This window comes from Diabrotica virgifera, chromosome 2 (genome assembly GCF_917563875.1).
Source record: "Diabrotica virgifera virgifera chromosome 2, PGI_DIABVI_V3a".
Classification (NCBI taxonomy): domain Eukaryota; kingdom Metazoa; phylum Arthropoda; class Insecta; order Coleoptera; family Chrysomelidae; genus Diabrotica; species Diabrotica virgifera.
In genome coordinates, this window is record NC_065444.1 from 61,139,495 (window position 1) to 61,159,209 (window position 19,715).

Sequence of the window (19,715 nt, forward strand, 5' to 3'; positions counted from 1 at the left end):
ATACTATAAATGATGTATAATGAAAGACATACCTTATTTCGGATATTTATATTAGCAATTTTAATATAATACAATTATTTTACAACATACTAATAAATAATGTAAAAAACTTTTATTTATTTAAATCTCTATTAAACAATTTTGAACCTCGGTAAATGCACGTATGTTAGTGTATGATACATACATTCCTATTACAATGTGGTGTGTGATAACAAAAAATGGATCTGAACACTCTTAGGTTCTAGTCCTGGATCCCGCGTACCAAAAAAAAGTTATAGCAAGCTGAAAATTTTTTCATCGCTTAACGGTGCCGATTCAGACAAATTTTGATATATGGGAACACTGTAACAGGGCAAGCTTTAATTGTGGAACGTGATAAACGTGTCATCCTGACAAGTTTATTATTGTGAAAACTAGCAGGTTGTTTTTAACTTCATACAATAATAGCCAACGTATTTGAAAAATTAGCCAATTTAGACATTTTTAAAGGCTCTGGACCAGATGGAATTTCACCCATACTATTAAAAAAATGTAGATGTACTTTAACCCGTCCCTTATATTTTCTGTTTTCTCATTCACTTGATTCAGGTATTTGTCCAAGTTTGTGGAAATCTAGTTTTATTGTTCCTATTCATAAATCAGGTGACAGGAGTAATATAGCTAACTACAGACCAATAAGCATTCTTTCTTCTATTCCTAAAATTCTAGAGAGTATAATATGCGACTCTATTAAAACACCTTTATGCAATCTACTAATTTAAGAGCAACATGGTTTTCTTTCAGGTAGATCAACTTCTACAAATCTTTTACTTTTCACGCAATACATATCTGATGCTTTGGAAAGGAGACTACAGGTGAAGGCTATTTATACAGATTTCTCCAAAGCATTTGACACTGTGAATCATAAATTGTTGTGTAACAAGCTTAAAGCTATTGGATTTACGGGCAATCTGTGTAACTGGTTATGTAGTTACAATCTAGTGAAATTTCCGTAACATCTGGTGTTCCACAAGGAAGCCACTTAGGGCCTTTCCTTTTTAATATATTTGTTAATGACATTAAATCTCAAATTAACTCTAAATTTCTGCTATTTGCTGATGATTTAAAAATCTATACTATAGAATTATCGAATCCGTCTCAGATTGTGAAAAACTTCAAAATGATATTAACAAAATTATGGCACGGTGCAATTGGAACCAAATGAGCATTAATGTTGGAAAATGTCACTTTATTAGTTTCTGTAGAAGAATTAACAACCTCTTTTATAATTACAAATTAGCTGAAGAACCACTGAAGGCTGTATCAACTGTAAGAGATCTAGGTGTTCAATTCGATTCCAAACTAAATTTTTGCGCTCATTTTGATTATGTGAATAACCAGGCATTTAAAATGTTAGGCTTCATTATTAGAACTTCTAGATGTTTGCATAACATTAATTCCATCAGACTGATTTATTTTTCCCTAGTTAGATCTGCTCTTGAGTATTGCTCAGTTGTTTGGTCACCCACTTATGAAGTCCATAATATAGCCAAGCTTGAAAAAGTCCAAAATAAATTCATTAGGTACTTAAGTTTTAAATTACACAAACCTTTAAGTGACCATTCCTACTCAGAAATTAGAAAAAAATTAAACCTTCCTAGGCTATCTTCCAGACGGATGTATGCTGTTGTTTTGTTTCTTCATAAACTACTGAATTCAAAAATTAATTGCAATGATCTACTGTCTCTAATTGGCTTTAATGTTCCCTCTTAGAGTTACTAGAACATCCCAAAATTTTGCAATTAAATTTCATCGCTGCAACTTTGATAGACATTCTCCGCTGAGTAGAATCATGCTAAATGGAAATAGAATAGACCTTGATTTGTTGCTGTGCGCTTCGGAAAATTTTTGTAGACAGTGTTTAAAAAAATTTATAATCTTATGTGATTTATATTTGTTATTTACTTTGTATTATTTTAATATTTGTTTTTTCTATATAGCTGCATCGCCAATTTTTGTCATACATATTTACTATATCTTTATATTTATTGTATCACTAGATAATTATATTTTGTTTATATATTAAATTGGGTGGTATCCAGTTAATAAATAAATTAATTAATAACGTGATATAATATATGAAAAAATATTTGTCCGACAAAAATGTTAAGCATTTTAACAAGTCCGGAATGTAGAACATGTCAAATGACAGGTGACAGGAATTATGTTTGTGATAACTAGCAGTCTGATTTTTGTATGAGAGTTTAATGAAAGGGTAAAAATGAATTGAAAGTTCTGTCCGACAAAATTCATGGGACGTTTTCTTAGTCCGACGTTCGGAGCCTGTAAGATATAAACAAAAATGCTGACTACGAAACGTCGGACTACGAAAACGTCGCATCAATTTTGATGGACAGAACTTCAGACAGAATTGATATTTTTACCCGTTCAATAAACTGTCATGCAAATATCAGACCGCTAGTTATCACCAACATAATTCCTGTCATTTGAAATGGTCTACGTGTCGGACTTGTGAAAATGCCCAACATATTTGTCGGACAAATATTTTTTCATACATTATATAACGTTGGCTGTTTAATAAACTTATAAACTACCTGCTGGTTTTCACAATCATAAACTTGTCAAGGTGACACGTTTATCACGTTCCACAATTAAAGCTTCTTCTGTTCAAGTGTTCCCATACATCAAAGTTTGCCCGACTGGACACCGTTAAACCTTTATCAATCAACGGTTAAACCGTTGCTTGATAAATAGTTATACCAGGGTATATTTATCAATGGTTAAACTATGAACAAATTTTCAGCTTGCTATTAATAAACTTTTTTTGGTACACGGGATCCAGGACTATTCTCCATTAATAGACTATTTATAAAATATCTTAATATTAATACTTTAAATCGAAGACAACATGCTCATTTCACATTCCTCTGGTACCTTGAAACATGTATCAGTAGACTGACTGCGCCAATTAAGTACAATTTTAATTTTTTATGATTTTGTAAACTAAGGGCCGGTACTTTCTGTCCCGATTAAACCCCGGTTAGAGGAATTTTGTCATGTAAAATTCCGTGGTTTAACAGGGACAGAAAGTACGGGCAATAAAGGTAACGGCAAAATTAAAAATTTTAGGCGAAGTAGTTTTCAATCCTAATAGTAAATTATTAATATTGAAAATATTAAAAATATTACTAAAAGATTTTTAAATTGAAAACTTATTGGTACATTTTCCTGGTGACACCTCCAAGACTTCTACAATTTGCAAGTCAAATGGATGCTGCAGTGAAGACGAGAAGGAAGGAATTCTACACTATGCAATTCACATCCCCCGTCTTTTTTTCGAATCCTGAAAAAACTAATAAATATTTTTGAAAAATTTAAAATTAGAATGTAAGATTACTTTTTCCGAGGGCCGAAAGTCTCTTAGAATAAAAAAAAAGTTTCTTTTGAATGAGACATTTGAAATTAAAAATCACACTAAATTCTGTCTTCTTTTTCACACTTGTAACTTAAGATAAATATTATAGACGTTTTCAGGGACTTTCGACCGTCGGTAATAATGCAATCTTTCATGCTCCTTTTAAATTTTTTCAAAAATACTTATTAGTTTTCTCAGGACTCGAAAAAAAAAAATGAATGCATTTAAAAAACATTGGCTCGAAATTTTGCGACAACTTTTAACGAAATTGATTACGTAAGACAAGATACAAGGAAAAAGACAAAACTGCACAAAGACGAAAGATATCCTACAGGAATGGTTTAATTGTAGTATGAAGTTAACATTCATAACTGATGAGGTGTTCTACAAGAAGCTTTAAAGATACGCATCCCATTTTTTGTGAATGATTAATTTTGTACACTAGTTTCTCAAAAAAGGACGACTACCTCTAGTGTACACCAAAAGAGATACGATAATTGTTTAAATTGGCATTGTATCAATAAAACTTAAAAAAAAAGTCGACAAATTAGTTGCTTTCTTAGAAGACTAGATTAAACCTAATAGATTGTCAATGGTTAAAACGATATTTTATATCAGTTCATACAAATTTCAAGATATCCAACAATAACACAACAACAACGACCTGCACATGCACAGTACAAACACTACCGTTTCGTACTAACAATAAATAATTGCGATATTTGATGAGACATCAAAAAAATAAAAGATATGTAAGTTAAGTAAGTTGAATATGTTTGCCTCTCATAATAAAATACGAGTACCTATGTTATACTGTACTATCGATTTTGTTGGGTTATCTAACTAAAAACTGTTTTTATTCAGTAGAAATACATTGAATATTTCAATTTTCATCGAAATGAATTGAACATAACATAAATCTCATATCTTTTAAGATCGGTGTTAAGAATACATGTGTATGTAATGTACAATTTTGTGAAATATCTGTTTATGAACTTATTGTTTTTTATGTTCAAATATGTTCTAAACTAGAGGTCAAACAATAAGGAATGCACCTAATTTTCCCCTTGTTGCCATATTCTAAATTTCTAAAAATATATAGGGAATAATCAGATTTTTTTGACATTCCATTCTTAGGGCTTTTCATTCACAGTCATTTGTTTCGAGCTTCTGTCATATGTCGTATAATCCGTGTATAGTATTTTTACTACAAAAACGTTATTACGTAGGTCAAAATTTTTGACGTAAGAGAACTGTCAAAACATTAGAATGTGACTTTTCATTATTGCCGTGTTTATAATAAACATAGCAATAATGAAAAGTCACATTCTAATGTTTTGACAGTTCTCTTACGTCAAAAATTTTGACCTACGTAATAACGTTTTTGTAGTAAAAATACTATATATTAATATTATACACAGATTATACAACATATGACAGAAGCTCGAAACAAATGACAATCGATGAAAAGCCCTATTACAGCAACCATTTTATTGCTAGAAGTAGTGACGATTATTTATGACGTCATTATTATATTTGGTCAGATGGTAAATGGTAACTGACGTCTGTCATAATATTGTAGGTTAAAATATAATGTCTGTTTTCTTTCTTTCTGTTTTTTAATGGCTTCGCTACGAGGTCATTCGCCAGCACAATTTGTTGGCGACCGTGATGTAATCTGGTTCTAAACCATTAAGGGCCGCTTACATTTGCAAATACAGTCGGAAAAATGAAAGAATACCCATGAACGAACATATAAAACACGCTGTATTTTCCTGTCACCGTGTCACAAAGAAAATTGCCCAGCGCAAGTACATGTAATAATAATTATTACATGTACTTGCGCTGGCCAATTTTTTGTATGACACGGTGACAGGAAAACACAGCGTGTTTTATATGTTCGTTCATGGGTATTCTTTCATTTTTCCTACTGTATGTATATAATTTTTCTTCAAATAACCATTTAGCTAAGAAATAACACATTAGCAAACATGCTCGAAAATTTTTCTTCCATTAATAAAATAAATTCCAATAATTTTTCTACAATAACTGCAAAAAACAATACTAAGGTACTTCACTTTTACAAACTGTAACTAAAAATTACCTTTTTCTTAGGGATGTTTTAGATGATTTCAAATAAATTTAACATTCTACATAAAACGACATACACAAACGAAACAACGACGAACACTGAAATATAATGTCAAATTATTGTGTTCAAATTATATTTTGTTTATTTAGTTTATATTTTAAAAACAGTTTATTTTTTCACCAACTTCACTTTCCTGCTCTTGATTGGTCTTCACTTTCCTATCCTTGATTGGTCTTGTTGTATGGCAGGTTTAATTAGGCGTTAATTTTAAGAAACGTTGCATAAAAGAAGAAAAAAACAATAAACATACCGACATCTTACATAACCTTATATCGGACAATGTCAGTTTGACACTTATAGTAAAGATAGTCTTTGTTTCACACTCTTAACCCTTTCGTTCACGGTGTACAATATATTGTACATCACTTTACTGATATTAAAATGACGTGACCCGATGTTTCTATCCGCTTTATTCACAATGTACATTGCAGTGTACACATATTAGTTTTAATTTCAAACCGTTGCTTCCATCTAGCGTTGATTAGTTTTAGGTAAAAAAAAATGAAATTCAAGGAACTAGGTTGTTGTGGTGGTTACTTCAGTGTCTCGACGGAAGGTGGTGGTTAATAGTTTACAGATTGGTTGTAAATGTCAGATATTTTTGTTGATGGCAAGACACACTTGTATTTACTGCATTTACAGTGCACGTTCCGTTCACTTAGTTTGTTTTTTCTATATTTGAGTAAACATAAGTGTACAGTATATTGTACACTGTGAGTATATGGAGGCGGTCCATAGGTATAGTACACAACCATACGTTATTTACAGTTGGTATAATTGAGTCAGGCTTATTAGATATTGACGGGCTTAGTGATGACGACAATGACGATTATGGATGGGGGATAGGTAGGAAGAAGTTAGCAGTTATAAATAATGAGTTAAAGGAAAGCAGTACAGACAACGAGGAAGTTATTCGTTTTCGTTCTGCTGTTGATGACAAGGGAGAGGGAAGAAGTTTATTCATCGTCATAGATCGCTGAAGTTTTGATAAAATCAGACAAAGTATCCACCAGAAAACGGGGACGTCCTTTGGATACAAGAGAATCGACTTCATCTCCGTCAAAGAAAAAACAAAAACTAGAGCAGCAGCAGAAGTAAGGCTGGATGGATTTGGTCATTTTCCAATTATAGATGACAAATGCTTTTCTTCTAGGTGCAAATTCCCTAAATGTGGTTCTAGAACCAATTTTGTCTATTATAAAAAGTGCAGTGTACACTTATATATTAAAAAAAAACAAAGTGTTTTATATTATACAAATAAATAATAATTAGTTGCAGATATATGATTTTTAATTATATTTTGTTTTCCAAAGTAGCAACAGCCTCTACAATTTCAATTTACTGACAATGTGCAATATATTGTACAGGTCGTATACACCGTTTGTTCACAATGTACAATATACTTTACAATTCACATCCCTTAAAAGGGATAACAGGGAATTATTTTGAGAACGCCAAAAAGTTTAAAAAAATCAAAGGAATATCTTTACGGAAAGGAATATATTTCTACCTAATTTCAAATTTTTATCTTAAAAAACAAAAATGCATGAGCGAAAGGGTTAAAGACAAAGAGAAACAGTGTAGGCTGTAGCAGCTTTGGTAAATAAATATGTTTTTCTATGGATGCTATACAATGTGCCACTTCTCTCACTACTTACATACATTCAAAACGAAACATTTCTCACGCAGTGAGAAAAGTCGGCCATTGCCGTTTTTCCATACACATGATCGCCGTTTCCATGGTAACATGCACAATACAAACACAATTATTTTTGTCAAACAAAATGTGTTGAAGCAAAACTTACCAAGAATTACCTTTAAAAAGTATTCAAACATGTGAATTATAATTTTAAATAAATAAAGCACCTAAATTATTTTATTTTGACGTTTGAACTCTTGACAAAAACGCATCCATAGAAAAAGTACAGTGTACAACACATGAGAAAATGACATATTTCTCCCTCGCTTGATTTGCGGCACTCGCCTCGTGCCAACAAACTTCTGCGCTCGTGAGAAATATGTCTTTTTTCCCTCTTATTGTACAATATACTATTTTTATTTGGCAACAGCGCTGTCCTGCCAAACTTGACGGTAGCGAAAAAACTAATATATGAGGAAGAATTTGTTGAATTTGTTTGTCGTTAAGTTTGTACCCGTTGGTTATGATGGCATTAAATATATGACGTGCATACCTAATTGTTTGACTTCTAGTTTATATGTTTTTTTACTTACTTTTAAATCATTGTGATGTTTGTGCTACAAACCTGTATATTATATGTAAAACGTAGTAAAATAAATAAAAGAAGTTTCATTTCATCCTGGGTTTATTACATAGCGTTCTCTAACAATATATGCTCGGCCCTCTTCTGGTAACTGGCTTTATACAGTTCTTCATAAAATATATTTATTGTACATACCAATATTCTCCCTGTTTGTTATTATACTACCTTCCTTGTCTTTCAGCATCATATTTTTCTTTTTACCAAGAAAAAGTTTTCTTCGGCGTATCTTCATATTTTCATTTTCCTAAATCACTTTTTTTACTTTCTTAATATTACACTAACTCTGATCTTTACGAATCGCTTTAGGCCAATGATAGGGAAACATTTCTGCTTATAGCAGTGTAGTCTATAATTTGAACAGTTCAGGAGTGAAATTTGTATGGGTAAGGATATAATGAAAATGTGTTTATTATGAATTTGGATGTTTGATTAGTATAGGAAATAATGGCTAAATATTAGTTAGTTTCATTTAAGTCATGAGCAAATTCTTTATGCTGCATTTGGACCTTTTGTTAACTTTAACAATTAATGTTGTTCTGAAGCTATTAACAATTAACTTTGTTAGTTTTGTTTTCATCCATTTTACAACAGTAAAATGTTAAAACCTTGAATTATCTGTTGGATATTGTAAATATAGTTTTAGTAGACCACTCTGTAAAACCTAACAACTGTTATCAGAGTAACACATTTCTTATTATTGTAAAAAGTACATTCGCCAAATGAGTATTAAATGAGCATTCTTTGTAGAAAGATGTGTTTTATTTTAGTAATTTATAGTTTGTAATATTCACCCTCAAATTAGGGCTAAAATATATTACAAAGTGGCGACGAGTTTTATGGACATTTGTTCTAGTATTACGAACGAGACTAGTGACTTTTTGTCGTAGTTAACGCATTTTTTATATTAAAAATGCCGGACGTGCCAAAAACGCCATCGTATGTTCCGTTTACCGGTACCATTCAAGAGTTCGTGCCCGGTAACTCAGGACAGTGTATAAGAAACGATTAAGTAATTACCTTGCTGCAAATGATATTAGTGACGAAAAACGGAAACGCGCTATTCTCTTAAGTTTATTAAATGAAGAAGCGTATAAATTGTTGTTCAATATGTGTATTCCAGCCGAGCCAGAGATAAAAACGTTCAAAGAGTTGGTTGATTTGATGGATGAACATTTTAAACCGATTAAATCAGTGTTTAGTAACAGGGAAATTTTTTTTATAGCACGCAAAATGGCCAACGAAAGTGCCAAAGAATGGGCAGCACGTCTACGTAGTTTGGTAGTGTCGTGTGAGTTTGGTGGCGCCCGTGAAATCGAACAGGCGTTAGTGAATCAATTTATCATAGTAGGTCTGGATCCCGCGGATGAAAAAAAAGTTGATTAATAGCAAGCTGAAAATTTGTTAATAGCTTAAGGGTGTCTAGTCGGATAAACTTTAATATATGGGAACACTGGAACAGGGGCAGTTTTAATTGTGGAACAGGTTAAAAATTTGGAACGGTCAGACCACAAAAACGACACATTTATTTTGTCCGACAGAACAGACTTCTCTTCGAACAGAGATTAAACTCTCATGCAAAAATCAGACCGCTATTTATCACCTGTCATAATTCCTGTCATTTGACATATTCTACATGTTCCACTCATTAAAACGCCCATTTGGTGATAAATAGAAGTCTGATTTTTGTATGAGAGTTTAATCTCCGTTCGGAGAGTTTAAGTCTGTTCTGTCGGACAAAATACATGTGCCGTTTTCGTGGTCTGACCGTTCCAAATTTTTAACCTGTTCCACAATTAAAACTTCCTCTGTTCCAGTGTTCCCATATATCAAAGTTTGTCCGACTAGACACCCTTAAGCTATTAACAAATTTTCAGCTTGCTATTAATCAACTTTTTTTTCATACGCGGGATCCAGACCTATAGGCTATGATAGTGGCACAGTAAAAGATCGTCTCTACGAGGAGAAATCCACGGTAAAGTTTTCCGAAATGGTGGAAATAGCTTCAGCAAAATCTGTAAGTTTTTCAAATTTACAAGTTGTAAAAAAGGAACCAGAAATCCATTTCGCCGGCGGAAGCTCTTCCAAATTTAAACAGTCAGCGCATGTTCGCGCATCTACATCTCAGAAAAGCAACTTCGACGCAGGAGGGAGGAGCCAATCTTCAACAGCTGGAACTTCCACCAAGACTAAATGTTTGGTATGCGGACGTAAAAACCACAATTCAGATAAGTGTACCTATCGAGAATGTTTTTGTCACATTTGCAATATAAAAGGGCGCATTTAGCACCAATGTGTTTAACACCATAATAAATCTAATAAAACAGGTAATAAAAACAATTTTCTACATTCTGAAGAATATTGTTTATATAGTTTACAATATAATACGAATCCTGTGTTAATAGATTTATTAATTGATAATAGTTGTTTACATTTACGTTGGATACTGGCGCTAGCTATAGTGTTATTTCAGAAAGCTTTTATAATTTAAATTTAAGCAATAAAATTTTGCAGGCAACCTCCAAAATTTTTAATCTTTATAATGGGGACAAATTAAAACCTTTAGGTTTCCTAGGTAATGGGTATGTTATTAGTAAAGGAGGACCTCCATTGCTAGGTAGAGATTTCTATAATCTGTTCGATCTTACCATTTTTAACGTAAACGATTTAGCATTTCCGTCAGATTTGAATGATATATTAAATAAATTTCAAAATTTATTTTCGCCTGGTTTGGGTAAATTTACCAAAGGTGTAATTTCAATAAAATTAAAATCTGATTCTGTAAGTCTCTGATTCTGTAAATATAAAATCTGATTCTGTAAATTTTTTAGAGCTCGTCCTTTACCACTCGTGATGAGGGAAAAGGTAGAAAATGAGCTAAACAGGTTACTACAACTAGGTGTAATTGAAGCTGTAGATTTTTCAAATTGGGGTACGCCTATTGTTCCTGTATTAAAAAAATGGGTCTGTTCGAATTTGTGGTGATTTTAAAGTCACCGTAAATCCTTTAATAGAAATTGATTCATATCCTTTACCTAAAATTGAAGACTTGTTTACAAAATTAAACGGGGGGTTACACTTTACAAAATTGGATTTATCTAATGTTTACCAGCAGATATGTTTAGATGAAAAATCGAAAGAGCTTCTAACGATTTCTACACATAAAGGTTTATTTCGTTATACTAGAGCACCATTCGGGATTGCAAGTTTACCTACTAAATTTTAAAAAAATTTTAGAATCACTTTTACAGTGTTTTCCGCAACATATTGAAAATAATTCAGTTGAAAATGTTGAATTTAATTATGTTGAGTATTTTTCAGAAAATTGTAATTTTCCTATTAAATTGGAAGAAGTTAGGGAGGCAACCAAAAATGATAAGGTTTTATCTGCGGTTCGCAAATTTATTGATGTGGGTTGGTCTATAAACAAAAAATTTGCAAAAGATATTAAATTTAAGTCATTTTATAAAATTAGAAATGAATTATCTATGGAGTCCGATTGTTTAATTTGGAATAATCGAATTATAATTCCGTCTAAATTACAACAAAAAATTTTACAAAGTTTACATTCATCACACATGGGCGTAGTTAAGATGAAAAGCTTAGCGCGATCTTATATTTGGTGGCCTGGATTAGGAAAACAAATTGAAGAAATATGTAAAACTTGTGAAAACTGTTTAAAATTTAAGAATGTACCTGAAAAAACCGAAATTCAATCTTGGCCTTGGCCGGAACGACCTTGGGAAAGACTTCACTTGGATTTTATGGGTCCATTTTTGAATAAAAACTTTTTAATAATATTAGATGCTCATAGTAAGTGGATAGAAGTATTTCCCATGAGTTCAATAACTTCTGCCATGACTATAGACGTTCTACGGTCATGTTTTGCACGTTTTGGATTGCCGTGTCAAATGGTAACCGATAATGGTAGTTCTTTTTGTTCGGATGAGTTTCAAAATTTTTTTAAAAATAATAATATTGTTCACATTACTACTCCCCCATATCATCCTTCATCTAATGGCGCTGCAGAAAATGCTGTGAAAACAGTAAAAAACGCTTTAAAAAATTTTTTAGGTGAAAAAATGTACACCTTAATTTAGCATTAAATAATTTTCTCTTCGATTATCGCTCCACTTCTCATTGCACAACTAAGGTAAGTCCTGCAAAATTAATGTTAAATAGGAACCTAAGGACAAGATTTGACATTTTATTTACCAAAATAAACAAAAAATGTATTCTAGCGGTAAGAGATTTTTAGTGTTTCAGCCTGGTGAACAAGTGACTGTGCGCGACTATCGTAAAAAAATACGGTTGAGTGGATAAAAGCCGTAGTTTTAAGGAAAATCGGAAACGTAGCATATATTGTTAAAATTCCTGAACTAAATGATGTTAACTGGAAACGTCATTTGAACCAAATTAAAAAATTTCATATAGTGGAATCTTCACTACCGAGTGGTTCAAATGAAATTTCTCCTATTGTAGATACTGATGTAAATATTGTAAATAAAGAGAATTTAAGTAAAGAAAGTACTGAACGGCCTAAAAGAGTGGTCAAACCCATAGATCGTTTAACGTATGAGTAATTTCTTTTTTATTATTTTGTAAATACTTATATTTGTTTTACTAGTAAAAAATAATTTTTTTTTAAGGGGGAGATGTTGGATATTGTAAATATAGTTTTAGTAGACCACTCTGTAAAACCTAACAACTGTTATCAGAGTAACACATTTATTATTATTGTAAAAAGTACATTCGCCAAATGAGTATTAAATGAGCCTTCTTTGTAGAAAGATGTGTTTTATTTTAGTAATTTATAGTTTGTAATATTCACCATCAAATTAGGGCTAAAATATATTACATTATCCATGTCTGTATGTCCGTCCGTAAACACAATTCCTCCCTTATTAGCACTGATAGATTGACAAAGGAGAGCTTGTAACCTAAGTATGGTATTAAAGGTGCGGAATTTCACCTCAGACTTCCTGTTCCAGAGTTGCAACCGGAAGTACTGTTATAAAGTCCCTGAAATAGTACAAGCGATATATTATTCGACGCGTCTCAGCAGGACGAGAACAAAAATATATACTTCCAGTTTTTATATCGCTTCCGGTTAAAAAGTTGTAAGCGGAAGTGCCACCTTATAGTCCCAGAAATAGTACATAATATGTTGAATTCGATATTGAAAATTCGGGCTCGAATACAATGCAAAGTTACTTGAAGAGTTTAAATGTTGACTTCCGATTCTACTTCCAGTCACGTTGGGTTAAAACCTAGGACTTCTTCTTCTTCTTGCAGTACCGTCTCCTATCGGAGGTTGGCTACCATCACAGCAATCTTAACTTTGTTGGCTGCAGCTCTGAACAACTGTATTGAACTGCACCCATACCACTCCCTTAAATTTCGCAACCAGGAAATCCTCCTACGTCCCACATTTCTCTTTCCCGAGATTTTTCCTTGGATTATGAGTCTTAACAGAGAGTACTTTTCTCCTCTCATTATGTGGCCTAGATACTCCAGTTTTTTCGTTTGTATGGTTTTTACGACTTCGCATTCCTTCCCCATCTTCAGCAAAACATCTTTATTTGTTACTCTTTCTGTCCATGGTATTTTCCATATTCTCCTGTAACACCACATCTCGAATGCCTCAATGTTTTTGATGTTTATCTTTTCAGTGTCCAAGCTTCGATGCCGTACAGCAGAACGCAGAAAACATAGCATCTTAACATTCTCGTTCTTAAGTTTATATTTATGTCCCGGCTGCATAGGAACTTTTTCATTTTGACAAACGATTGTCTCGCAAATATTTGTAGGACGTAACTCTTTCAATTGGCTGATTATTTATGGTTAAATTCACATTGGTGTATAGCTTCTTTGGTACAATCATGAATTTAGTCTTTTTGATGTTCAGTTTTAGACCATACTTATTGGTATGAGTGTTTAGACTTAGAAAGTCCTATTGCTTGTTTATTTGTTAGATCAATTTTTTTACAGATTTGAATAAACCATTAGTTCCTTTTTTTGGCCTATTATAAAAAGTAAATTAAGTTAATGTTTCATTTATTCCCCAAATAATAACAGGACTAAATGGTACAAAATGTGATAAATCAGTAGGAAATATATATATATATATATATATATATATATATATATATATATATATATATATATATATATATATATATATAAAGAAAGTCGTGGTTAACGACTGAACAGATTTTTATAAAATTTTACACGTATATTTGAGCGGACTGGGAATAGGATAATATGGAGTTTCATACGCGTACGTCATAAGGGGGGTTGCCCCCTGATATATTTTTTTAATTTTTGGAAAAACCGTTTGTTAATATTTTTATGAGATGTAGAAGCAAAAGATACATATAATCCTAAATTTTCAATTTTCTATCTCAGACCGTTATTTTTTAATAGCCATTTAAATATTTTACATCTATCTATATATACAGTATGTCCCTGTAAGTTGTATCCATATGGAAAACTTTTTTATTATTAATTTTACGAAAAAAAGTTATTCTTTATAAAAAGCTCTGCATGGTCCAAAACCTAAGATTCAACCATCAAATATCAAATTTTATAAATATTATACGAGGTATGTCAAAAAGTTTGAAGTTCACTCAAGAGTAAAGTAGCTTTATTTGTTCACAATATTGAAAATTGCTATTACGAAAAGTTGTTTGGAATTAAAAACTATATTCTAATATGCAATTACATCCTTCTAATTGAATTTTTTTTTTTTTGAAAAATTATGGATAACTAACTTTATTTTCAGTTATTTCAATTCTGATAACTCTTTTATTATTAATTTTACGAAAAATAGTGATTCTTAATAAAAAGTACTGCATGGTCTGAAATCTAAAATACAACCAAGTTATGTCAAATTTTATCAATTTTATACAAGGTATGTCAAAAAATATGAATTTGACTCAAGAGTAAAATACCTTTATTTTTCAAAATATCGAAAATTATTTTTATTAAAAGTTATTAAGAATTAAAAACTATGTTTCAGTGTGTAATTACATCCTTCTAATTGAAATATTTTGAACTATACAGGTACTTTACTTTTGATCTAAATTTATCTTTTTTGACATACCTCGTATAAAATTGACATAAGATGGTTGTATTTTAGGTTTTAGAGTATTTTAGACCATGCAGAACTTTTTAATTAGAATCACTTTTTTCGTAAAATTGATAATAAAAAAGTTATGAGAATTAAAATTACTGAAAATAATGATATCCATAATTTAAAAAAAAATTCAATTAGAAGGATATAATTGCATATTAGAATATAGTTTTTAATTCCAAACAACTTTTCATAATAGCAATTTTCAATAATGTGAAAAATAAAGCTACTTTACTCTTTAGTGAAATTCAAACTTTTTGACATACCTTGTATAATATCATAAAATTTTATATCTGATGGTTGAATCTTAGGTTTTGGACCATGCAGAGCTTTTTATGAAGAATAACTTTTTTTCGTAAAGTTAATAATAAAAAAGTTTTCTATATGGATACAACTTACAGGGACATACTGTATATAAAAGAAAGTCGTGGTTATGTTAGTTACACCATTTATAACTCGAGAACGACTGAACAGATTTTTATGAAATTTTACACGTATATTTGAGCGGACTGGGAATAGGATAATATGGAGTTTCATACGCGTACGTCATAAGGGGGGTTACCCCCCCTGATATATTTTTTAATTTTTGGAAAAACCGTTTTTTACTATTTTTATGAGATGTAGAAGCAAAAGATACATATAATCCTAAATTTTCAATTTTCTATCTCGGACCGTTATTTTTTAATAGCCATTTAAATATTTTACATCTATATAAAAATTTCCCGGTCGCAGTGTTTGTTACCATACTCCTCCGAAACGAAGGTACCGATTTTTATGAAATTTTGCAGGTATATTGGACTGGACTGGGAGTAGGTTGCTGTCTATATTTCATACCCGTACGTCATTAGGGGGTTGCCCATGACGCCGTAACTCTCACAATAATGACGTGAAAAATATGAAATTAAGTAGGTAGACTCCTTGCTGAATTCGGAGCAAAACGGTACTAAAATTGTTTCTCTAGCGCAATCGGTGTCCAAAATACAATATCTCAAGCCGTAGCAATATTCTGAGGACAGAAGAAGAACGAGCGACAAATTTCATAGAAGAGGAGTGGAACAGTTTAACTTTGGGACTCAAATTGGCAAAATATGAATTTTTTAATCTTGCGAAATTTTCAAAAAATATCTCTAAACGGAACCGTAAGCAGGAGAAAAATTCTGAGCACACGAAAAGAACAAGCAGCAAATTATAAAGTTTTATTAAATTTTAATTCATTTTGTTTAATTTTATTTAATTTAAGAATTTTATTTATTTTCGTTTATTTTATTTCATTTTATTAAATTTTATTTATTTTTATTAGACTATATTTTCTTTTATTTAATTTTATTATTATTTTTTAATTTATTTATTATTTTTATTTAATTTTTTTAGCTTTATTTAATTGTATTTAAGTTAATATGATTTTATTTATTTGTATTTAATTTTATTCACTTGTAGTTATTTTTATTTACGTTTATTCAATTTCATTTAATTTTAATTTACTTCATTTACTTTTTTATTTAATTTTAATTGAATTTAATTTTATTTAATCAACACCTATAGAATTGGAATCTCCCCGAACCCAATCATAAATAGAGGGTTGTTTTGAATGTAGATATAATAAAGCCGTTATATTCATTATAAGATAAACAAATTTAAGATTGTAACTGTTGCACTACAAACTTTATTTTGTTACTTCTAACTAAACTTTATTAGTTCAAACATCATGTGTAATTAATTAAAAATAATAATAAAACCTCATACACATCGAGCATTTTTTGTTTATTAATTACGAATTCCTTTTGTTTATTTTAAGTTTATTGTATACAAAAGTTTGTTTTTATCTATTGAGGCAGTACGAAGTCTGCCGGGTCAGCTAGTACTTGTTAATAAATAAGGTCGTGTCGTGCCATCGTGTATTGGGACACACTGCATCTCTTAGTAATCATCTTATTAAGTACAAGACAAATTCTTTTAATATTTAAATGTCCTTGGTAAAACAAATACGTTTGTTTATAATAAACATGATTGACCCATATTACCACATCAGTGTATCAGTTTTCGATACAAGGTCAGCTTGCAATAGCAAATATTATCCTTTATTTATAATCAAGTCGACACAGCATTTTTAATACAAACACTCTCACTTTATATATACAAAAACATTAAACAGGGGAATCCACATTCTTGATTCTAATTTCATTGCGTAAAGATTAGTCATTGGTATTTGAGATCCCAACGGGTAAACATCACAGCGGATAAATATTATACCACCAGCTCTTTACCGTAGTTACTTCAACGTACCAATAAATGAATTTACAGTGAGTAGTGTTACTTCATCAACCCTTTTGGTAGGGGGTAACCACCCCTCAATCATCTGAGATGGTTCAGGTAAACAGGAACCATCATAATCGGTACGAACCACTTGTATAGAAGTATTGTGAAAAATTATTAGTTATTAGATGCTACTACTTGTGGTAGTATCTAGTAACTAAAAAAAACCTATACAGAAGTAAAAACTTCAAATTGTATTTTGGTATAAAATAGTTTATTTAAAACTTCTAAAAGTCATCCACATGGATTGCAAAACGTTTTCGTTCTGAACAGAACATCTTCAGTGCATTCCGCAAAGTAGTTGTAACTAGCACACCAATGAAGGTGGTAACTTCAAAATATATGGCTTACATTATACCTTATGATAAAATATTATGACTACAAGTCGATGTTACTAGATTAAAATATGTATGTGCCTAAAGAGCAACATGCTTCCCTGCTCGAAAAAACTAGGTACTTGCCATTTGAATTAGCACAGACCAACTCCAACTATTGGGATTTTTCCATTGATTTTATCTAGTAACTAATATAATGTAGGATAAAATAGGAATCTGTTGTTTCCTAGTGCTGTGTGGTAGTTTTATAAAATTATGGGTGGTATCTAATAATAAGTACCAATATGCTTAACTAATAGTGATAAGAAAGATCGAGGAAAATAGAAGAATAGGAAGCAAAAGACTATCGTTGCTAGGAAACATCCGACAATCTTCTTCTTTAAGTGCCATCTCCGCGATGGAGGTCGGCAATCATCATAGCTATTCAGATTTTAGAGACGGCTGCTCTGAAAAGTTCATTTGATGTACATCCGTACCATTCTCTCAGGTTGCGCATCCGACAATGGACAGGGCTAAATCTTGAACAGTTAATAAGAACAGCTAAAGACAGAGAAGAGTTTGCAATTGTAGTAGCCAACCTCCATTGAGGAGAGGGCACTTTAAGAAGAAGAAAATAGGTGGTATCTATGATAACTTCATTTCGAACCTACGAAATTTTGAGTTCTTATTTAATCGACAGAAACGTATATTCCGAAAGGAAGGCATTGGGTGAAGCAGGATTGCTACAACTGATTCAAGATTCCCTAAAATGTTTTTCACGATTTCTCTTCAAGATACATATAACGTGGGTCATTTGGACCAAGCATATACAACCTGTAGACCTTTTCGTAGTATCGCTGACAAATAAACCATTTTCCCACTAGGAGCTTGAGAAAGAAGACATGCTAAAATGATCCATAATACGAGTACGATTGCCTTAAAAAATAGTCGTAATGGCCACACTCAGGAGATGAAGTATCATGATTACCATGATTGTTCACTACAGAGACCAAAGGATGGTATCCTAGCCTAGAGCTTAGTATCCTACTCATTTTGGTGAAAGCTAGCATTTAAAATAATGCATCTGGCGATCGATAATATGGTACGAGCAGTACGAGGGATACCAGAGAGCGGAGGTCGGCGCCTCGTTGTGAGCACAACTTTAGGAATATACGGTAACTTTTGAACGTTTTGTTTCATTTAAGCATGTCAAGACTAACTGAACTGAGTCATATTTTGCTTAATGTTCTGAGTTAATCTACACTAAGCGTCAAAATTAACGCACCACCTTAAAAATGGGACATTTTTAATGTCTCATATTTCCTAAACATGTTCTCCGATTTTAGTGATTTTTTTAATATCTTATAGCTTTATTCTTCAAGAATATCGTTGTAATAATATTGTTGCTAAACAGATAAATGTCATTGTATACCGGGTGTAACAATGATAGTGTGTTTATTCCTCAAAGTTTGGAACACACTGTGGAATATTCTAGCGTATATAAAATATTGAAATTAAAACTCAACTGTAGCCTTAGCCTTTCTTAACATTTCGCTTTTTGATTTATTTGATTATGTTGGATAATAAAAAAGTTAAGATACTTTAACAACTAGCAACGTTCTTCATCAATACAGGGTGTTTCTAAGCAAGTGCGACAAACTTTAAGGGGTCATTCTGCATGAAAAAATAATGACCGTTTACTTTATAAACATGTGTCCCCAAACGCTTCGTTTCCGAGATACGGGATGCTGAATTTTTTCTTACAAGCTGACGATTTATTTATTGCTCTAAAACCGGTTAAAATATGCAAATGAAATTTGGTAGGTTCTAAGAGGTAGTTATTGGGCATTTTTTGACGTACAACTAAGCATTTTATAGTCACCATTGGCGTGCATACGGGTCATATTACCCGTATGCACGCCAATGGTGAATATAAAATTCTTAATTGTATGCGAAAAAATGCCCAATAGCTACCTCTTAAAACCTACCAAATTTCATTTGCATATCTCAACCGGTTTTAGAGCAATAAATAAATCGTCAGTTTCTAAGAAAAAATTCAACATCCCGTATCTCGGAAACGAAGCATTTGTCAATTGTCTTTAAAAAA